The 24,514-nt window shown below is 37.6% G+C and overlaps 1 pseudogene; it reads left to right on the top strand.

The window, feature by feature from the left end:
• Nucleotides 1-10,406: 10,406 nt before the first annotated feature.
• On the top strand, nt 10,407-10,787 carry LOC145592001 (putative mitochondrial protein AtMg00860 pseudogene; annotated as a pseudogene).
• Nucleotides 10,788-24,514: the final 13,727 nt, after the last annotated feature.

Below are 24,514 nucleotides of genomic sequence, written 5' to 3'. Positions count from 1 at the left end.
CCATCTAGTTCAAAAATGTCTCTCTTTTCTTTGAAATTTGAATGAAATAAAATGAGCTTTATATTTTTATATTTTGATATGACCGAATCATAAAGATTGTCTACGTATTCGCATTACGAAATCAGGTCTTTGCATAGTTCTAATGTTTTTTTTTATTATGTGTTTTTTTATTTTTCTTTAATCTCTCCGGTAGAAATTAAATGAAAAATTGATCAAACCTTGTTTAAAAAGAATTAAATCAAAGTTTAATTTCATTTTCCGAGTATATGTTATATTTAAGAAACACCCTCTTTTTGCCGCAAGTAGAAGTCGCAACTTCATTCAAACGTAAAAAAATCGGGTTCGCAGTTCTTCATCAGGTGGCGCGCGCAAAATCTGTAGTTGCGTGAGCTTGCCGCGCACAACTAAATCTGTTGCGCGTGACATCCGCGCGCAACTAATTCAGTTGCGCGCGACACCTGTGCTACGAATGTCTCAAAAAAAAATTGAACACTTAGAACGGTTAGAACGGTTTATTATTTGAATACTTAGAATGGTTAGAACGGTTTATTATTTCTAAATTACCCCCCTAAGTGTTACGTATTTTACCGTGTTATTCGGGAAAATGAATAACACTTAGAATCTTTCCATCGAATGCTAATTAAAATTGGTTGTATGAGTGAACGAGTTTATCCGGATTTCATATGTAATATTTCTTAAGTCGATCAATGTTTATTAATTGGGGAATTTCATCTCCTCCGATATCCATTAATCTGACGGCTCCTCCTGATAGGATTTCAATTACACGGTAGGGACCTATCCAATTGGGTTTGAAATTCCCTCTTGGATCGGTTGGTGGACCCCTAACCTCCTTTAGTACCAAGCCACCTTCTTTTATATTTCATGGTTTGACTCTTTTATTGAAATGACGCGCAATCCGCCTTTGGTAGACTTGTACATGATGCAAATATCTTAATCGTTGTTCATCGAGGAATAAAAGCTCTTCATACCTCGCTCTTATTCAATTATCTTCCGGTAGCTTACTTTCAAGTATGATGCGTAAGGACGGTATTACCAGTTCGATTGGTTGAACTACGTCCATTCCAAAATCTAAGGAGTATGGAGTTACTCCTATTGATGTTCGTATATTTTTATTTGCCGACTCTACAGCTCCATTCATGTGAGGTCTGTATGGGGATGAGTGATGATGTTTTACTTTATAACGAGTTAAAAGGGTCTCGACTTCAGCTTTGAATTGAGATCCCTGATCACTAATTAGTTCATGTGGAACTCCATATCTACAAAATATATTTCGTTTGAGAAACTTTGCGACATGTTTAGAAGTGATATTCACGTAAGAACAAGCCTTAATCAACTTAGTGAAGTAATCGATGGCTACTAATACGTACTCGTGCCCTCCTGCTCCTGTTGGAAGGATTTTTCCAATTATGTCAATTCCCTAAGTTGAAAAAGGCCAAGGGGAAGTGAGATTGTACATTTCGGATGGTGGAAGGTGTTGTAAATTAGCGAACATTTGGCACTCTGAACATTTTTTAACATATTGTATGCAATCATGTTCAATAGTGGACCAATAGTACCCTTGTCGTGAAATTATTTTTGAAATCATTTTACCATTCATGTGAGGTCCACAAACACCTTTGTGAGTATTTTCCATAAGGCGTGTCGCTTCCGGTTGGTCTATACATAATAAAATTTGACCATTAGGTCCATTTTTGCATAATTGACCATTTAATAGACCATATTGGGCCGCAAGTGTTCGTAAGGCTCATTGGTCTTTCGATGAAGTATTTTCGGGATATGTCGCATGGGTAATATATTGGAGGATATGATCATACCAGGGACTGTCTCCTTCGATGTCATTTATTTCCTCTATTGCGTTGCAATACGCTGGTTCTTCTCTTTTATCAACGCATAATGGCATCATATTTAAGTGATATAGAATGTTGATCATTGAGGCTAATTTTGCTAGCGCATCGGCAAATTGATTGTCATCCCTTGGGAGATATTCAAAATCAATATGTTCAAAATGCTCGATGAGTTGCTCTAGGTGTGCTTGGTATAATATCGTTGTGGAGTTCTTTATTTTCCATTTTTTTTGAATATGATTTATAATCAAACTAGAATCTCCATATACCTCTAATTTTTGCACACCTATGCTAGCTGCTGCTTCTAATCCAATAATACACGCTTCACATTCTGCGGCATTATTGGTAACCTCAAAGTCTAGTTTAACAGAGATTGGAGTATGTGCTCCCTCTGGACTTATAAGTAACACTCCTACGCCACATCCTTTTTTATTGGACGCACCGTCGAAGTACATTACCCATTTGTCATCTTGTGTCATGAGAATCTCTTCATCCGGAAGATGAGTAGTTTCTGCACGACTTGTTTGAATTGGATGTTGTGCCACAAAGTCGGAAATTACTTTTCCTTTCATTGATTTTTCAGGAATATATTTTAACTCAAATTCGGCCAACATCACCAACCACTTAGATATCCTTCCTTGTATAGGTGGTTGTTCAAACAAATACTTTATCGGGTCTTGTTGAGAAATCACATGAGTATTGTGTGGTAGCATATAATGTTGTAATTTTTTAGTTACCCACACTAATGCTAGGCTTTTCTTTTCCAAGGTGCTATATTTTGTTTCATATTGGATGAATTTTTTACTTATGTAATATATTGCACGCTCGACTTTTTCTACCTCTTGTGCTAACATAGCGCCTGTGGCTGTGTCTGTAACCGTAATATATGGCCTAAGAGGTAGTTTGGGTACTGGTGGTGCTAAAATTGGTGGACTTTTGAGATAATCTTTGATTTTCTCAAAGGCCTTTTAGCATTGATCGTCCCATTCATGTTTCTCCTCTTTTTTCAATTAATTAAATATTGGCTCACAACTCATAGTCAATTTGTTGATAAATCGACTAATGTATTGTAGTTTGCCAAGGAATCCCCTGATTTCTTTTTCTGTTTGAGGGGGAGGCATGTCAACAGTTGCCTTTATTTTAGAGGGATCGATCTCGATCCCACGTGTGCTTACTACGTATCCTAGTAACTTGCCAGAAGTTACTCCGAAGGCGAATTTTTGTGGATTCAATCGCATTTTATATTTCCTTTATGCCAGTGAAAAATTTGCGTAAAGCTTTTACATGTCCCATTCTATCTTTGGACTTTACGATCATATCATCCACATACACTTCTATTTCTTTGTGCATCATATCATGAAAGAGAGTCGTAGCCGTTCTTTGGTATGTAGCTCCTGCATTTTTTAAACCAAATGGCATGACTGTGTAGCAATACGTACCCCAAGGGATAATAAAGCATGTCTTTTCTTCGTCTTCTTTTAAAATTTGGTTGTAACCTGCGTATCCATCCATAAAGGATAACATCACATGTTCAGCCGTGTTATCTACCAATATATCAATATGTGGTAGAGGAAAATCATCTTTAGGGCTAGCTTTATTAAGGTCCCTAAAGTCGACACACATGCGAACTCGTCCATCCTTTTTAGGGACTGGGACGATGTTCGCTACCCATTCTGGGTAATTACATACGCGAATAAAACCTGCGTCCAACTGTTTTTGTACTTCTTCCTTTATTTTTAATGCCACATCAGGTTTCATTCGTCGATGTTTTTGTTTTACTGGTTTAGAGGTAAGGTTCAAGGGAATGGTATGTTCTGCAATTTCCCTATCTATTCCAGGCATGTCCTTGTATGACCAAGAAAACACGTCTTCGAATTCTTTGAGCGTCGATATGAGGGTCGATCGCTCTTCCGGACTTAAAGTTAAGACAATTATGACTTCTCTTTTATTTTCGTTAGTTCCTATATTAACTATTTCAGTTTCTTCAACGATAGGGTTCTTTTGTTCTCGTTCATTCATTAGTTCAACCAATTTATTAATGTTATCATCTTCATTAGATTGATTGTTATAGCATTCGAAAGATTCAAGAGAAGGAATATACTCGGAAATAGAGCTCATATTATTAAAATCAAAAGAGAGTACATCAAGGGAAGAATCATTTTTGGGATCTTCGTCCTTAGAACTAGAAAATAAAGATTCATAAATGGCCACAAGGCCTAGATTTACAGCTTCCCTAGATTCTATAATAGATTCATCGTCCGATTCTTCAAACATCTTCCCTTCGCCTGTGACGATTTTCAACTTATCGCCTTTGTAATTGGTCCATTTGAAAGATTTCCTCCATCCATGCTCAAAAGTTTCATTTGAAAGGGTGATCAACGAGGTTGGGTCAAAAGCTTCATCTTGAATGGCGTTTTGATTGGTAATTGTAGCGAGATGATTTTGCTCTAGTCCAAATAGCAAGTTGAATGCTTGCCCATCATAACACCCTGGACTTAGGTGTTTTGATTTAACGATACTAAGATCGTCATCCAAGAAGTAGCAATCATGAAATATTTCAAATCCAGGCTTCTTGATTCCTTCAAGAACTAAGGGTTCTGGAAAGTCGTAGCATAGTTAATCTTCTCCCTCCTTAACGAATTGCCCATTAAGGGTTTGTTGATAGGATGGGAGTAAAGTGATTATCCCTTTCTTATTATTATCTCTACGTGCTTTTTTTTTTGCATCGTGAGACTCCAATTCCTCTTTGTTTGGTTTATATCCCAATCCAAAGGAGAAGCTTTTCTTTGGGATAGGAAGTAAGAGAGATTTTTTCATTCCTATTCCCAAAGGCATCCCAGGAAAGTACCTACTCTTGAGTAAGATGTTGTTTACTATCCGAGTGGAATATGGATCAAGCTTGAATGGTTCTTCAAAGTCTTCTTCCATTTCAATTGTGTAGATTGTCTCCGCGGCGAATCCCCACATGTCTTCTTCATCATTATCATGGTTTATTTCTAAGAGTGATTGATCATTTATTGCTATTCTGAGTGGAGAAGCATGTATAGTCATAGGAAGCCCTTGATAGTTCAACCTAATCATTTGATGCAGTGAGGATGGTATTGCACCAAGCTCATGTATCCAAGGACGTCCAAGTAAAAGGTTGAATGTAGGTTTTATGTCCATAACATGGAATTCAACCATCTTTTTAATTGGGCCTGTGGTAATTGGTAGCTTAACAGTTCCACACACCGACCTTCTCGAATTGTCATAGGCCTAATGCTTTGTGTTGTTGATTGAAAATCTTTTTCTGGATTTAGGCCTAAGTATTTTTCCGTTCGTAATGAGCATACGTTTACAACTGACCCATGTCTACCAAAGTTAGAGGGATATTGTATCCCTTGCATCCCACAGTTAAGTATAATGCATTGTTGTGGATAGTGTCTTTTGAAGGCAAATCATCATTAGTGAAAATGATTGATTTGTCAGATTTCTCGCTAGTAAGCAAGCTAACGAGATCCTGAGGGGTTGTGTCTGTGCTTATAGACAAAGCCATTAGAGCGTTCATGAGAGAATTCCTATGTTCTTTAGAAGTACTTAGGAGTTCCCAAATGCTAACATTTGCCTTGGATTGGCGAAGTTGTTTGACCAATGGATCTTCCACCTCAAGTGGAGGTGGTATTGGATTTTGTACTTGTCCTTGAGTTTGATTTTGTGTGGTCGAAGATCCATTTGGTGGTGGTGCTTGGTAGACTCGCCCAGAACGAGTTAAATAATCTATCTCATTTAGGTTAGTTGTAGAACTCACAAACCAAATTTCTTCTAGAGGATTTGGATGTGCCTCTATTTCAAGATGTTCCGTGAGTTGTGCTTGATGCCATTGTTCATCTAAGGAGAGATTCGATAAATCTTGCGACTTCCCCAAGAAATGATCCCAATCAAGCGCTCCATTTGTTTCATTTTGTAAACAAGATGGAGGTGGGACGACGGCATACTTAGAGACATATAAGTCTTGAAAGTCGTCGTCCCATAGTCCACATACTTCATTAGTTGCCCCTATGAGTATTGTGGATTGAGATTCTCCTATAGGTGTGATATAGTGCAAAGGATTGAACATATCACTTTCCATATGGTCTTCATTGATGTGAAACACCCCTAAGGGGGATGCATTATTGTTAGGTTTAGGCATGGGAATTCTCCCATCGTCTACTAAATCTTGTATTTTGTGGTTTAAGACATAGCAACGTTCAGTATCATGTAAACGCCTCTATGATAAGCACAATAAGCATTACCATCCCATTAAGGAAATCTTCTTTCTCGTAGAGTGGGGGGTGTTGGCCCTGTTGGCGCAAGTAAGCCTTTTTCATTTAATTTTTCTAACAATTCTTTATAGCCTACAGGAAAGGGAGTAAATTTTCTTTCTTTTGTCCATCTTTTTCTAGGATCATTATATCGATTTGTGTTATTGTATTGCGTGGAAGTCGTAAATACGTCAATAAAGGATGATGCATTATCATTCCCCTTCTTATAGTTATTCTTAGGTTGATGATGATGATGAGGTTTGTTTGCTTTTTCTTTACCAAGATCATCTTCAATCCTAGTAGCCACAGAATAGACCTTTTGAAAAGTGTCTAAACCAAGGTAACGTAGATGTTTGTTGTACTTTTCATGACAGTTGTCAATGAATTTTTGTACTAACTTGAGTTCAGGCAGCCTTTGGGCAAGGTGGGCCACCTTTTCTCGCCATCTACCATAGAAAGCAAGGAAACCTTCATCGTCGCCTTGCTTAAGCATCTCAAGTTCACGTAAAGTTGACTCTCATATTGGGTAATGAAAGCTGAAACTACATCTTCCCATGTTGCCTTGAATTTTGGATCTAGCCCATAGTACCACTCTCTCGCGGTTGGGTCTAGGGATAAAGGGAAAGTCAAAGCATAAAGATTAGGATCAACTCCCTTTAATGCCATAATGCCAGTAAAACACATTAAATGATTTTGTGGATTATTGGTCACCTTAAATATTGGCAAGTCCGCAACTACGAACTTTTCCGGTAAAGCAAGTCCTAGGGGAGGAGCAAACTTTTCCGCGTCAAAGTACTTGTTCCCCATTGTAGAACGAGGAACTAGCTTCTCCAACGACTTTTCTTTGATGGATAATTGTTCCATCTTTTCTTTCCAGGCTAAGATTTTAGCATTTTTCTTTTCAACCTTTTCCATTTTCTTAATTCTTCTCTCCTAGGCCTCTTGAGCCTTTTCCTCTCTCAAACGAAGAATCTCTTGTTGAAGTTCTTCGATGGTTGGCATTGCTATTGGACTATGATTAGTTGTCGAAGAAAAGTGGTTTGAAAGGGGTTGATCTTTAGGTGGTAAACGTAGAATGCGAGTGCCCGAGAGTCCTCTTTCCCAAGCTTGGAAACCGGCCCTAAAGGAGTACGAAAGGATAAGTAAATCGATACGCCTGTTTAAAAAGGGGGAAAAAAAGACGCAAAATATATTCAAACGGATAACATCACCCTTAACAATTCTTCAATGAAGATATTGTTCGGACGAGTCAATTTGTTTTTTGAGAAATCAAAATTGACTCGTTCAGTGGGCGCGCGCAAGTGACTCAGTTGCGCGCGGCTGTCACGCGCAATGGAATCTCTTGCGCTAGGGGGGTCGCGCAACTCACTGAGTTGCGCGCGTCACCTGCTCATAGGATTTTTTTTAATTTGAGCATTTTTTTTTTGTCATTGTTTTTTTTATTTTGATTTTTTTTTTGGCTATCCTTTGAATATGACTTTAAATCACGAAGAGACAATTTCAAAATTGGGAACCTAAACCAAACTAAAAAGAAAAAAAAGAAGACTATCCTAACACGTTGCATATAGTCACATAATCACATAAGCATGCCATAAGTAAAGATTCACACAATGCCGTTCTAAGGTCAAAAAAAGGCTTGGGTGTCCAAAGGTGCTATATATTAAGAAACGACGCACAAATCAATCACTCAACGTGTTGACTCATGGCGTCGCCCTCCCAACATTTGTTGGCGATATGGGTGGGATGATTGTTATTGATTTCAGGATAGATGCCTAGTGTTGGCGACCCCTAGTCAATGAGTCAATCCCCAATGGTTTAAGTATGTTATGCTTATGTATGATGCAATGTTGCTTGTTTGGTTTTTACTCTTATGCAAAAGGAAGATATTATGCGTTCAAGTCTCGCTCTCTAACTAGAGATTATCCATGTAAATTCTTGTTACAACCCATAGGCAACCTAGTGCTGGAATCCTTGGACCATAACTACGAATTAATCATGTAACCTCTAAGTCCCCAGTGGAGTCGCCACTGTAAGGAGGGGGTTCCCATCGTAAGGGGTCCTCTCCTTAAATGCCCATGGCCCTTTAAACTTTACACTTGTTAGGGTGCAGTAGGATTTGAATTCCTGACTGTTTGGGGGACCTTGAATTAGAATTGATTCTATCATTATGCTTTTTTGTAAGAAACAAGTAGGGAGTCACCAATGAGTTTTAGGAAAAACTCATAAACCGCGTTCATGCCTTTCTTCCATGTGGAGTTCATGGAATATTTAGCACGAATCATAAGTTTACCCATGCCCAAATTGGTCTATAAACCAGAAATGAGTTCGGGAGCGAGGGTACTAAAATAACGTTCCCTTTAGAGGGGAATTGTTATCCTAGCCCTAGTGCGGCCTCTACTAGCTCTTCCTTTTTTACAATTTCATCACCAAATAACATATGCAACGCGATACCTAAAACTATGTTAGTTGATTTTATTTACACGTACTAATTCACGTAGGAATTACATCGTAATGTCGTTATTCTTTATTTAATCAAATTCGTGAAAAGGACAAGAAAATAAACAATATTCGCCTTGGTTTAAGTGATCAACCAACAATTATTTAATTCAATTCTAATCTTTATTTAACGCAAGATACTATGTGAAATTGATTAATTAATTATTTTAAAGGTAATCAAATAACACTAATTAATTAATTAAGGTTCTTTTAAACAAGAAAATAAATGTGATTTAACTAAGTGCTCGGGAATTTACCACTTCTCTTTAATAGATCTCCGTTTAGAATACTTATGGACTCCTTTTTGTTGGGGAACCTCCACCGTAGTAACAAAATATCAAAAGGGGTGAGTGTTTAGGACAAGAGGGGCTAGGTTGCACAAGTTCACTAGTATTTCGCCAGAGTTTTTTAGGTTATTTTCTCTCTCTTTAAGCATCGGTTAAAGCTCTTATTCATCGGGAATGATTAGGTTTAGGGTTACGAGCATTCTGCCGCAGCAGGTGTCGCGCGCAACAGGATTAGTTGCGCGCGGCATCCCAGCGCAAGTGATTAGGTTGCACTACTATGGGCAGCGCAACTAATTGTCTTGCGCGCGGCTTTATGGTAAGATTCGATTTTATATTTTCTGTTCATTCTGAATCTTCCGCAGCACAACTCTGGAGGTTGCGCTAGGTGTCGCGCGCAAATGAATTAGCTGCGCGCAGCAGCCCAACGCGACTCTTTGAGATGCGCGCGGCTTTTTCTGCGGCAGCACTAAAATTTAACCTAGGCGCTCCTAAATCCGTCATTATTGGGTTTTAAGTACGGGCTTAAGCCTAATTATGATCGGGTTTAGTTAATTGGACCTTTGTTTTGGCTTTTATCTTTAATTTAAGCTAGTCTTTTGTGTTTTGTGGCTTAACCAGTTCTCCATAAGTATTCTTCACTTTGATCTAACACGAAGATGGTTTCATTTATCGTCATTGCACTTCCTGTCGGGACAGGAGGCCAAAGTTAGATGTCTACAAATTGCAAGGAAATAAAATAAAATTACTGAAATAAAAATGAGTTCTAAAAACTTATGAATTACATAAGCTCACTGACTCACTATGGTCATGCCACTTATTACTTTGAAAACTGAAAGAAATGATAAACTGAAAATAAAACTAAGAATCCTTAATGAAAAAAACCATAGAAAACTAATCCTTTCAAACGTTGTCTCTCTTGTCAGCAGACTTTTTGTAGCTACTAGGATCGAACTCAGGATCATCTGTCTCCTCCATCGGTTCAGGTGACTCTGGTTCAGGTTCTACTTGCACAAACTCTCCCTCTTCCTCCTCATCAGATGAAATATTTATTACAATTGGAGTTAGAGGTGGATTTGGGTTGGAAATTTCCATGAGGGAGCAATCTCCCTATCCTTGCTCTCCATTTTCTGCTTGGTCGCCCTGAGAAGAAGAAGAAGAAGAACTCCCTGACTGGTGACTAGAAGAAGGAGGATTATTCCCTACTGGATTGTCATAATAGTAGTCAGGGTATGGAATGTACAAACGTTGATAATGGGCTTTCTCGACCCTAATGAGATAAGTAATGAAAAATCTATAGGCTGGGTACCATTGTCCAAAATAATCCTTATGCTTGTGGTAGTTCGGGATGTCCCTTTCTTAATATCTTTGTGGCTGTTTACCTTGATGATATTCTCATTTATAGTAAGTCTAAAGAGTAACACTTTGATAACTTGAGACATGTTTTTGAAGCACTTCGAAAGCAACAATTGTATGGTAAAATGGAAAAGTGTTCTTTTCTTGTGCCTAGTCTTGTGTTTTTGGGATATATTGTTTCATGTGATGGTGTTAGGGTGGATCCTACTAATGTTGCTGCTATATCTACTTGGCCCGAGCCTAAGAATGCACATAATGCTCGAAGCTTTCATGGCTTGGCCAGCATCTATAGGTGGTTCATTAGAGACTTTAGCACTCTTACAGCACCTCTGACTGAGTTGACAAAGAAAGGTGAGTTTGTATGGTCTAAATTCGTTAAGTTTGCATTTAAAGAAATCAAGAAAAGGCTATGCAATGCGCCAGTTCTAGCACTTCTTTATTTTAGTAAGTTGTTTGAAGTTGAGACCGATGCAAGTGGTTTAAGTATTGGAGCTGTTTTATTGTAAGAAAAGAAAGCTATTTAAACAAAGAAAATTAGAAATAATCTAACATGGAAAGCCCACACTAGAAGAGTTATGGTAAAACCATGCTAGCTAGAAAATAAAATAAAGCATTAAAGATAGTGTGAAAGTCTAATGCTACTCTCTAAGCTTCAATCCATGCAACACATGTGACAAAAGCCGACTTTCCACGAGAGTCCAATCCGAATCCCAAAGTGTCAAGAACGATCTCAATTGGCTCATAAGTTAGAACTTGATCATAAATTGTATTGAGATAAATCTTGCCACTTCTAGTAGTTCTAGGTGCTTCTTAATCCTTGTCATTATCAAAACACTAGGGAATTTAGGATCCACATGCATCAAAAATAAACTTGCTAATTCGAGGGAATTCAATAAACTAAGTAATGCGAGGGAAAATGAAATATGCAATTAAGATCACTCAAGAAGCTATTTCCTAGGGTCAAGCTAGATGTCTCTACAAATGACTTCAAAGGAAAATTGCTAATCAAGATAAATCGATAATAATATAGCATCCAAATCAATTGTTCGTGTCATTGAAAGCTATTATGCAATCTAGCATGATCATCAAGGCTAGATACTCCTCTTTAAACCAAACACATGCACAAATTTCTTCAACCAATTTAATCACATCAACAAATCAATCAAAAATCGTAAATTAGCTAAAGATTATCACCAATACATGCTTCATCACATTCCCTAGCAAAGGAACTACTCACTAATCATGGTGAAACTAAAAAGCATAACAAAAGAAATCATAAATCTCACCATCAACATTGTAATCCAAACTTCAACAATCAAATTCAAGCTAACAATAGAAATTCAACAATATATCAAAATCAAACATAAAATTGCATTGAAAAGTAAAGGATTCTTACAAAACTTTGATCAATATCAAAGATGAATTAGGATCTCAATATCACAATCATCAAACACCAAGTTTCTCTCTCTAAAATCTAAGAACAATATCACAAGATCAAGAGCTTCAACTCAGTAAATGGGGGCGTTTAACACCCACAAAAGCCATCCTATACCATTTTCAACTAAAGTATTCTAGAGATTATATTCCTACATCTTAAAGAATCAAATATTTTTAAGCGAATAATAACAACGTAAACATAATTATCATCTACCAAACAATCTTAAGTTTCGAACATGGCAAAGACAAGCTAAAATATATACTTCGCGCCAAATTTAGGATTCAACATTTTCGAAACATGATTCATGAAAGTAATTGTAGTTCAAATACCATATTTCACTTCATAATCAACAAGTATAACCAAATGAACAAGCAAAAAACAACAAATTCGAACTAAAACTCAATCAAAATAACAAGAACGAACTTGAATAAAGAAATGCTCATACAAGGTTCAATACTCAACCATTTTTCATGAAATTTGTTGCAAAACACTCCTTAAACATAGCATGACAACATGGAACAAACAATTTCAAGAATAATAGACCGAAATAAAAACCCCCAAATTCAAATTTTGGGGTTTAATGGTTCGATTTTCCCCAAATTTCGCCAACAAACAAATTAAAAAAAAAAAGCAAAAACTTACATTGGATTGTGGCAAATATGAATAGGGGACGAGATCTACTTCCTTTAGCTTCAAAGCATTATAAGCTTTGTAAAGAGAGAAAGAGTCGAAAATGGCGAAGGAAGAAGAAGAGAAAGTGAAATGAAAAATCGCAGTCAAAAATGGCAAAGGAAGAAGAAGAGAAAGTGAAATGAAAAATCGCGCTCTGTGATTTCTTTTACTGTCTTGAGTGTCGCACACAACTGAATCTGTTGCGCGTAACAGCCCTGCACAACTCGCAACGTTGCGCGCACTTGGCCAACGCGATTCACTAAGTTATGCGCCAATACCGGTCACTTAAAAGACCGATATTTTGATTTTGATCCGTTTGATTTATTCGTAATGGTTTTTGCTCGTTATTAGACGTAATGGCGCATAAATTATCAAAATCTTCTAATTTTCTTTATATCTTGTAGTTTATTTTCTTTTTTGATAGTTTTTTGCATCATCCTGCATGCACACCGTGCTTTGTGCCTGACCCAAGCATATATTTTGGACGTTTTTCGTGAGCGTGTCTTAAAACGTTCTGTTGTGGTGCTTTGCGTAAAAGCTCCTATAGACAGGTTTGTCATTTTACTGTACAGACTTTAGAAATGTCACGTTCCTTTTGTTTTTTTTGGCGTCCACAGCAAAAAGAACGGAGTATCGTGCAGCGTAAAATTGCATGGCATATAGTACAGCATAAAATTGTATGGCGTAGGTGCTGCGTAAAATTGCATCCTCTTCCCTAGCAACGTGATCTACCTCCTGTAACAAAAAAGGTAGTACTTCTTTTCAAATTTAGGCGTTAGCTTTACGAGTCCACTTGTGCGCCGAACCATCGTGAACATACACATTCTCGATTGGAAGCAGATACCGTAGTTAGTGAGCTTACTAGCTTACCGGACAGTTAGGGTGTCCGTCCACCCCCTGTATAAAGAGCGACATGCCGAAGTCGCACCTATTTACGTGCCCCTAGTTTTGAGACATGTGTTTTCATCTTGTGGACAATACTGCTGAGAGAGTTGCCGATTTTCTTCTCTCTTACTTGATTTGGATATATGCCTCCAGTCTTGAGGCATGTATTTCTATCTTATAGACCCCGAATACTGCATTTTGGAAAGCGAGTGTCAAAACCTCTAATCACGTGTTAGGCTATGAACGCCGAAACACCTCTCTTTTATCATATTTTAACTTTTTAAAATTATAGACTAAAGTTTCAATGACATATCAATGGACTTTAAATAAATGATGACGTAATTGAGAGGATATCATCCCCTTTACTCTTTTTTAAACCGATATCTTCTCATGACATGACATCACCTAGGACAGCCTTTACTTGTAAGAGCATTCTATAAAAAGGTCAATCTAGATTCTTTAGCACACTAAAACTATAAAATACCTTTTCTAGCCTTAGCACCTACTTGACTCGAACACTTAGCGAATCGAGAATAGTTTTGACATTCTCAACACTACTGAAAGATTCCTTATTCGTAAGGAACTTCGCAGAATGACTCTCGGATTTATTTCCTTGGCTGCTTTGATTCTTGTCTATTATAGACTCGATCAAAGTGGGGGCTAATTGTAGACATCTACTTTTGGCCTCTTGTCCCGACCGAAAATGCTATGACGATAAATAAAACCATCTTTGTGTTGGATCAACGTGAATAATGCTTATGGACAACAGATTGAGCCACAAAAATACAAAATACCAAGCCTAACCCAAAACGAACTGAATTAAAGTCTAATTAAATAAGCTTGATCAGAAATTAGGCTTAAACCCGAAGTCTAAACCTAATTTTGAGGGACTTAGAGGGGCTTAGGTTAAAAATAAAAGCTGCCGCAGAAAAATCTGTGCGCATCTCAAAGAGTCGCGCTGGTCTAGCGGGCGCAACTCATAGGGTTGCACGCGATGCCCAGTGTAACCTCTAGTGATGCGCTCGCGGAAGATTCAAAATTTAATAAAAATATAAAATCGAATCTTACCATAATACCGCGCGCAAGACGTGCCGTTGCTCTGCCCATAGCAGCGCACCTAAATCACTTGCGTTGAGCTGGTGCGCACAACCCATTCAGATGCGCGCGATACCTGGTGCGGCTGAACACTAGAAACCCTAAACACACCCATTCCCTATAAATAGAGGCTTAATACGAAGCTTAAACAGACAAATTAATCAAAAATTCTGGCAGAAACTTTGTGGCCTTGTGTACTTTCAACCCTCTTGTCCTAAATACTCATCCCCTTTATTACTTGTTACTACGGTGGAGGTTCCCGAACAAGAAGGAGTCCATAAGTGTTCTAAACGAAGATCTAGCAAGGAAAAGTGGTAAATTCCCCAGCACTTAGATCAATCACCTTTTCTTTTCTTGTTTAAACAAGCTTTAATTGATAAATTAGTGTTGTTTGATGACTTTAAACAAACTTTTAATTAATTAATTTCACATAGTATCTTCCGTTAAGTAAAGAATAGAATTGAATAATTAATCGTTTTTTATCACTTAAGACAAGGCGAATATTGTTTATTTATTATTCTTTTCACGAATATTAAATAAATAAAGAATAACGACTTTTACAATGTAATTCCTACGTGATTAAAGCTTGTAAATAAAATCAACTAACTTACTTGTTAGGTATCACGTTGCATATATAGTTTAGTAATGAAATTGTGAAAAAGGAAGAGCTAGTAGAGGCCGCACTAGGGCTAGAATAACGATTCCCCCCTAAAGGGAACGTTATTTTAGTACCCTCGCTCCCGAACTTATTTTTGGTACAAGTAGACCAATTTGGGCAATGGTAAACTTACGATTCGTGATAATATCCTTTGAACTCTACTTGAGAGAAATGCATGAACGAGGTTTATCAGTTTTCCTAAAACTCATTGGCGACTCCTTACTAGTTTCTTACCAAAAAGCATAATGGTAGGATAAACTCTAATTCAAGGTTCCCCAAACAGTCAGGAGTTCAAATCCTAATACACCCTAACAAGTTTAAAGTCCTAGGCTTTTAAAGGGCCATGGGCATATAAGGAGTAGGATCACCTACAATGGGCACACCCTCCATACAGATAATAATTGATTTAAATAATGTAATTATCACATAATTAGATTAGGATATAATTGATTCTAAAATGATTTGATTGGCTAGTAATTAGGATAGAATCTCCTAAAATTGTTAGGATAATCATGGAAGATTAATTATGATTTATCTTTCTAGATTAAAACATAATTTGATTCTATCTCATTCCTAAATTAAAATATATGATATTTTATAAATGGTCATGAATAATATATGATATTATCTAATTATGATTTAAAATATGAGATATTTTAGGAAATTCGTTGCCTTAATTATGAACATTCGATGTTGTAGTTTAGACAAGCATGTTGAGTGATTTATTGTATGGCACTTATATATGATATTATGTTGTTATATATAGACTAGTATGGCCCATATATTCTAAATACAATTTGCGCATCGTGATGTATTTTTATAATCTAAATACGGTCGATGAACCATTAAGTATTTTTATAACTTTCATTTAAAGTAAATAGATTAGTTATTCAAATAGTTTAGTCCAAAGGAGCCCATGAAGTGAAGGCCAAACGGAGCAAGGTGGATGGAGATCCATGATGGTTCAAGTGGGAGCATTTCATTTCTAGTTTTCTTAGGACTAAGGGGACATACTATGTCATGCTTTATTTTATGCATTAGTAGATTATGCATGTTAGATTTTATTTATGTTGATTGAAGATGCGCTAGAGTTCACTAAATAATCACTACATAATAAATCTAAGTCCCAGTAATATTGAGATTGCTTTTCCAATTAAAAACCCAACAAACCTTTGATGATTAATGATAGGTCATGCCAAAGCTGGTGTCATTTTATCTCTTGGGAGACTTGGGGTAAATCAAGTTTTACAATTTTAATTGTTTATGCTTAACAAGGTTACCTAAAGAGTTTAGAACCTTAAAGCAAAGGGTAATATTTAAACATGTGATGATTAATTATTCAACCAAGAGTTACAAGAGTTGTAATCAGTAAAGAGTTTACTCACCTTGAAAATGTGATGGTTGATGGTAGGGCCAAACTCCGGTCAATTACTGCACAAATAAAGGGTCTTGGAATAACTTAAAATTCAATTAGGACCATTTAATATTGAATAAAGTGCTTTTAAAGTTACCTATATAATTCGTTTATGGTACTTTAATTTTAATTAAATATAATTATTAAACTTTGCCTTATTTTAACATAGATGGGTAGCCATAAAAATGATGACAGTAATGCTTTACCACCAACAATGAAAACAAGGCTTAATTTTCTCAACTTCAACGATTGGGAAAGCGAACTTAAAAGTGTTCTAAGGAACGAAAAGCTCGAATTTCGTTTAGACATACCAATCAAGGGCAGATATACTCCAGGCAGTACTCCTAAGAAGCATTTAAGAAATGTTTCAGAATCTAAGAGAGTCACGTATGTCATGTTGTCTTCTACTTCAGAGGATTGGGCTAGAAGATTCATGGACTATGAACCTTATCTCTTATTCAAATGTTTACGTGATGTTTGCAATGGATTACTGAATTCCCATGTTGGTGGGGAATTTGATGGAAACATCGAGGAAATCATTAACATGGTTCCCAAGAATCATGACTCATGGACTGGAAATATTAGGTTTGAAACCTATAAGATTGCTCGTGAGATAATTTATAGAAAACTCATGCCAGGACAGTTAGTACAAATTCATGTGGACATGATGGTTCAACTATTCAACCACATGAGTATGTTAGGGAGACCATTCAAAAATAATGAGGTTCATGACATAATTTTGTATCTCTACATGATGGTTTTGACCACGAGAAACTTTCTCAAGATGATGAGGATTCTGCAATCAAGCTAGTTGATTACTCAAGAATCATGCAGAGAATTACCTGAAATGAGAATAAGCCATTGTTTGAACAAGGATATCCCCTTTACGATGAATTTGGTAAGTACCAACTCATGAAATGGCTTAAGGCTAAAAATCCAGAATGGACTCAATGTTAGTAAAGATGTGTTAGTCAATGATAGTCTTACAAATGGGGTCAAACCTATTAGTTGTGTAAGCTTACTTGGATTCTTCTAGTGATTGTTGATTTCGATTACGAAGTTTAGCAGTTGGATATCAAAATCACCTTCTTAAAATGTTCTTGATGGAGGATATGTATATGATACAACCTAAAGGTTTTGGCAATCCAGAAATTCCTAGAATGTTTTTGTAAACTTTAGAAATTCATTTATGGATTGAAGTAAGCATCAGAGTGTTGGAACATTCATTTCGATTAGGCAATCAAACAGTTTGATTTCCTTAAAGAACGAAAAAGAATCATGTAGAGACAAGATGTTTAGTGGGAGGAATTGGTCTTCTTAGTCTTGTATGTAGATTACATATAGTTCATATGAAATGACATATCAATACTTAAATAGGTCAAGTAATGGTTAAGCAGTTGTTTTATATGAGAGACTTAGGAAATTTTGAGTACATATTGGGAATCAAGATCCACAAAATGAATCTTGTAGAATGATTGGAATAAATCAAGAGACTAATGTTGATAAGGTTCCTAACAAGTTTAAGTTGCAAGACTCTAAGAGAGGATGTCTTCCCATGTTTCATGGTATTACGCTCAGTAAAAATCAGTGCCTTCAAAAGCTAGTAGATTTGAGTCGTATGGATAGTGTACCTTATGCTTCTGCAAAAGAGTTCATTATATGTGCCATGATATGTACAAAGCAAGATGTTATATATGACTTGTGCATGTGTAGCAGGTTTCAAGTAAATTCAGAATAAGCATACTGAAAGCTATAAAGAGCAAATCCTTGAGTACTTGTGAAGGACTAAAGGAGTGTTTCCAGTTTATGGTGGCAAGAGTGAGCCAGTTGTCAAAAGTTATACAGATGCAAGTTTTCCAAACAAACAAGATGACTTTAGATGTTGATCTGGATGCATTTTGTGTTTGGATGGATAAGGACAGTAAGCTTGAAAAGTTCAAAGAAGAATTCTATCGCATACGCAATGTCGGAATATGAGTATTTAGCTATAGCAAGAGTAGTTAAAGAAGGAAGTTTGGATCAAATTATAAAGGATGCCTTTGCCAAAACAAAGGGGTCAGGGGGAACGCCGCCTCATAGCAGCCAAAGTAGTTGTCGGTATGGTAAAGGTCTTTATCCTAGACGACCGTCGCCTCTGCAGGAGGAACTATTATTTCCCAATTTTGCCCAATGGGACATTTGTCAATGAAGGATTGGAAGCTAGCCTCCATGGTGATTATTTCCCTGGTGGACATCCTTGTTTCAGTAGGCATTAGAAGAATGCCTTGGAACAGCTTCCCCATCCACAGAGGCATTAGAAGAATACTGAAGGGGTATGACTTAGGGGTATGACAACTTAGACCCAATTTGTGGGTGAACATTTTATGTTATATTACCGCTTGCGAGATGCAGAACATTACTCCTAGCTTTGAGGAGTTCTCCCACATGCACTATATGAGCCGGGCCCCAGGCGGCTGGGGAGCGTGGTACACTTTGACCACACATCCGAAGTTCATGATGACACTTGATAAGGCGTCCAAATGGTCCAACTGGAAAGACATGTTTTACTTGGTCTCTTCCCCGTCTCTAGCACACAACTGCTTTCTCCACCGGTATAACATGGAGCCGGCTCTTTTAGGGAAGAAATGTGCCCTCCCCAATATTCTTGAGAGGGCTTGGTCGAAGATCGTGGAGCTAGAGTTTTTAAAACGACTACCAAGCCCTTAGATGATGGGACGGAAATAATAGTACCCAAGAATTGCGTACCCCATTCGGACAGGCTCAAGGATAAGGCATTCCTCTTCACCTGTGGTCTGAGTACCATGTTTCAGAGGCGTATGTTAACAATTTAACACACATTGCCTTGCTGTTGTTATCATTGTTTTTTGTGATGTTTTTAATCATCCGGTTTCCCCTTGTAGAAGACCCTCTTAAGATGGTAGATGTAGAAAAGACGTCTGCCAAGCCTACTGCCCAAATCAGGAGGAAGGCGATTTTGGAGGCCAAAACCCGTCTGTCCTTTGGCACTTGTTTGAATTTTTATTTTCACCATCTTTGCCGGATATAACTCCTTTGTTTCATTTTTCAGAGTGCCAGCAAGGTCATCCCTGATCCATCTCATAAATGCTCAAACCAAAGGGTAATGAGCTAGAGAAAACCCCTTCTAAGACAAGGAAGAAACAGCCTACACAGTAGGCATCATCTGTGCTGCCTGTTCAGAATAAACCTACAACCGGAGGAAAAGGTCCGTCAGGGTTGAAGGCTCTGAGTGAAAGTTCAGAGTTGTCTAGCAAAGAGCCGGATGCCTCCAAGGCGTCGAAGAGTGGCGTGCCACTCGATGCTGCAACTAGTTCAGTAGCGACTGGGGGTGGGGAGTCCCTTCAGCCTAAAAATCAAGGTATTGATGATTGTTCCGAACTCCCCTGGCCGCTTGAGTATATACAAGTCAAATCTTTAGATACCTAGTCGTGAGATTCGTCTAGAAGCCAACACAATGTTAGTGCCGCTTATGGTGCTATTTCACCACATCCTTCTTTTAGTGCAGATGCCTCTTAGAGATGGCCAGACCTCCAGCAATATGCCAAACGAATGCTAAAAAGCAACACCCGGTTTGGGAACGACAAATTCCACGAGTTGAATCAGGTCAACATGGACCGCATCAGAAATAGACTCAAACAATCAAAAACACTCAAACATAGACACCGTTACCCAGCAATGGCGCCATTTCTGACGAGGGGAAAACTAGGTCGTTGTCTAATCCTCCGTAAGTCAAATAAAATTTATAATCACTTAACAAATCTAAATACAAGTATAGAGGTAGGTCAATGGTCGAACCCAAAGGAACGGTTATGTTCTAGCGCTCTCAATTATGCACCTAAGCTAGGACGAAGTTGAAGGTGAAGAAGTGACACTAAAAATTAACAAAACAAATCAAACACTAGGGAATGAGGATCAACAAGTAATCATGACAATTGCAACAACTTGGGAATAACATGTTAATCAGTGGTTGTGAAGACTAATGATAAGAGCTATCAATCAAAATCAAATAGCTATCTCCTAATCGTTAAGCTAGTGGTCCTTACGAATAACAAACTAGGAGAATTACAATCCAAACCAATCGATAATTGCAATTCCTAAATCAATGGGTCGTGTCATTAGCAATTACATAGCAATCTAGCATAATTCTCAAGGCCTAATCGAATTACACACATACAAACTTACATTAATCACTTTAATCTCAACAATCAATCAATACAATTCCCAAATTAATCACAATCAATCAATCATACAACTCTCACCCAATCCCTAGCCAAAAAACTACTTAAGAATCATCTTCTAACAACAAACAACTAAGAAATCAAGAATCAACAAAATATCAAGAATGACAAGATGAAAATGCATGTCGTTTTCTACCCTTTCCCCAAGCCAAACTAAATTTGTAAACACCTAACCAACCTTATATGAATATAGGGTAAGTTAGGGTCGGTCCCAAGGGAATGCAATGATGAAAACTAAAGTCTAAGTCAAGCTACCTCGGAGTCGAAAATGAGATATTGGTTGGTACTAAAATGAACTAGATCAAATTCAACAAATAATCAAAGGTCTAAACACTAAGGATATGGGTTCCACATGCAAAATCAATGATAATGCTAGATTAAAGCTCAATCAATTAATTCAAGTATTGCAATGGACAAACAATAGTAGCAATCAAGAGAGTTCAAATACTATCTCCTATAGGCCAATCTAGTGGTCGCTAGGAAAGGCAAACCAAGAAGAATCATAAGCAAACTCAATCAATTAGAGCAACCTTTAAATCAATTGGTCATGTCATTAAGAGTTGCAATGCAATCTAGATTAATCTTATAGGGTGATCAATCCTAATCTAATCAATCTCATGCAAAACTATGTCAACCAATTTAATTGCAACAAATCAACCAATCAAAGAGCATCAACTAGCATTTCCATTAATCAAACATGCTTCCCCCTTTCCCTAGCAACTAATCTACTCACTAATCATTGTGAAATTCAAGAACAAATAACTTGAAATTGCATTGATCATCATTCTATATCAAAATCTAATAGAAATCAAAGTATTCAATATTATCAAACTCAAATCCAAGAAAAACAAACATCAAGCAAAAGAATCAAATAACAAGTAAGTAAAAGATGAAAGAAAGAAGAGAATCTCACTAAAATTGATGATTGAAAATGAAGAAATCCAAACTTGATTGATCAAATGTTGAGTTACAAATCCAAAACCAAGAACATCTCTCTAACTTCTCTCTCTAAAACTAAGCTAATGAAAATTATCAAAAAGTTAGATTCAAAAAAAGAAATACAATTCTATTTATAGGCTAAGAAGAAATCGGCAGCTCCCGTGGTCTCTCTCGATAAGCCCGCGCCCGCGGAAAAATGGGTACGGAACCCTCCGCAGGCTGCCTGGGCAGCACCCGCGCCCGCGGCCTCAGGGGCCCGCGCCCGCGGCGAAGTCCCCTGCTTCCAAAGGCTGATCAGGGGAGCCGCGGTCTCTCTGAGCGGAGAGACCTCTCCAAATTGCCCGTGCCCGCGGAGAGACCGCGAGGCAACCTTGGCTAGTTCCTGCCTACTTTTGGCACTTTTGAACAATAAAAGCCCGCGCCCGCGGCTTGAAGTCCCGCGCCCGCGGCCTGGTGGAAAGCCATGGAGACCTCTCCGAGGTCTCTCCAAGGCCTCTCTAAGCCCTCTCTAGCCAAATGCTTCTTCCTTGCTTGATCATTGAGGTCCCGAATTGCATCCTTTGCCAAGGTGAATTTCACAATACCTACACAAGTAAACAAAGGAAGGAAATAAAAGGGAAAAAGAGCAAAATAAAGGAAAAACACGATAAAAACACGAGAAACATAGAGAAAGAGGAAAAAGGAGAAACTAAAGGAAAAAGGGCCAAAACTAAAAGAAGAAAGCAACAAAAAGGGAAAGAAATAACCTAAAAGACTACCTTATGAGTGCCAAAAATGACACTCATCAAATTCCCCCAAGCTAGACTTTTGCTCGTCCCGAGCAAAACAAAGGCCAAGAAGGAATAAGAAGGGAAAAATAAAAAGAAAAAGAGGGGTAAGAATTTACACTAGGACTCACTGTCGTAGGAATCACGGTTGTTTTTAGCTATAACAAGCCATTTTGAACCCCTAGATCGCTCAAGAGGACGAGTGATGCTCTCGTAAGGGTATCCTAAGAGTTTACCCATAACTCTCCACCAAACCCCCAAGAGGCAAACCAAAGAAAGAAAAGAAAAAGGAAAAAGGAAACAAATTCTTTACTAAATGGACTTTACAAAGAGACTATAATTCAAATGAATAACAACCTTTCTAAAGTGAATTATGGTATGCACGTTAAAAGATACCTAAGGTTGATTGAAACATAAATATGCTAAGCATAGGAACTAGTTATCACACTCCACCTTCATCCCAAACAGTCTTACCGCGTTCCCCCTACTAATCTCATATCTCCCCTTAGTGAGCATCTCATAGATTCCGCGAAGGAACCGGAAAAAGTTTTTAGGCTACTCGACATCTTGATTTCGCATCCCCTTTCCTTAGTCCACAACCTATGATTCCCTCCACCGATGAAAGACTCAACTCCTAGGTCCAAAGGTCTTCCCCAAGGTTGTAACGTAAGGCAAGAAGGGTTAAGGTAGGCTAAAAATTTAAAAATTTAGTGGTTATCCTAAAATGTGAAGCAAAGACCGGCCAAATCTCAACACCAAACTTAAGTAATCACCAAACAAAAATGTATTAACACCCCCAAGCTTATTCAACGCAATACTCTACTAAAATAAGACCAAAAAGCCTGAAGAATTAACGCTTTCCCCCCCCAAGCTAAAGGAAGCATTGTCCTCAATGCTTAGAAGGAGAAAAGATTACAACAAAATATTTTTGAATTTTTACTTTTTTAATTTTTTCTTTTTTTTTTTTACTTAAACCTGCAATGTCCTTGCCTTTTGCTAAATTCGGACGGCTTTTTCTATAATGCAATTTATTAGTCCATGCCTTTTATGATTAAGGACGACTTTTACACAAACACTTGCCATTATTCACAAAGAAAACTTAACACAATCTTGCAATCATAAAAACCCAACATCCAACTTCACCACCACAAACTCCATCAAATATGATCAATTTGCTTCACAAAAACAAGAAAAGAAAGAAAATGAAACAAAAGGCCAAAGATCTAAAGATGTGGCTTGAAAAAGAAGGGATAAGGCTCAAATGGTTGCAAGAAGGCAAATGTAAACCCAAAAAAAATAAAGAAAATGAAATAAAACTATCCTAAATATGAAAAAATACCACCCCAAAAAAGCTGCCTTTGTCCTTCCTAGGTAGTTCGGTCACGGTCTTAGGAATCATAAGCTAAGATTCTAGATTAGGTTTGCGAAAATCAAGGATCCATGCCGCTCATGCAAGAATTTGATGAAAGCTTGAACAAATATACACCTCACATGGTTGTAGCAAAAACTCACTAAGGTTGTCAAATTGAAGATAGGGAGCAACTACCAAACATGCCACAAACAAGTAGAATCCTGCTTCATGATCCCGCTAGTTCTAGACAACTATCTTAGCATGCTTTATCCTAGAATCAACCAAACGTAATCTCAAACCGTGCATACCATAATTACCTAGGAAGAGTATTATTCAAAAGCAAGAGTCCATTGCATACAAGTCCGACATTCAAAAAGAGAAATAGTAAAAAGAAAGCCTCAAAAAGAAATGCACAACAACAAGAACAAAAGATAAGAAAAGAAAGGAAAAGATGGAAAACTAAGACAAAGATAAGAAAGGGAAAGAGGAAAGGGCAAAGATGCAATCATAACACGTTTATCCCAATCGACATACAAGTGGTCTAATGGCCACATCTCCAAAGACCCCAAACACACTAGGTGTTAAATTCATACATCCTCGAACCGTTCAACTTCCCCTAAGCCTAATCTTAATCTAAGCAACCAAGAAAACAAAGAAGTGAAAATAAAAAGGAGTAAAAGAAGAAAGGCCTCACCAAGCGTCCATGCTAGACCAAAGTACCCAGAGAGTGAGAACGAGCTTCTCCAAAGGGTTCCGCA

The sequence above is a fragment of the Chenopodium album genome, chromosome 18 (genome assembly GCF_948465745.1).
Source record: "Chenopodium album chromosome 18, dcCheAlbu1.1, whole genome shotgun sequence".
NCBI lineage: Eukaryota > Viridiplantae > Streptophyta > Magnoliopsida > Caryophyllales > Amaranthaceae > Chenopodium > Chenopodium album.
Note: the sequence above shows the minus strand (reverse complement) of the source record. Positions and strands in the feature narration are given on the sequence as shown.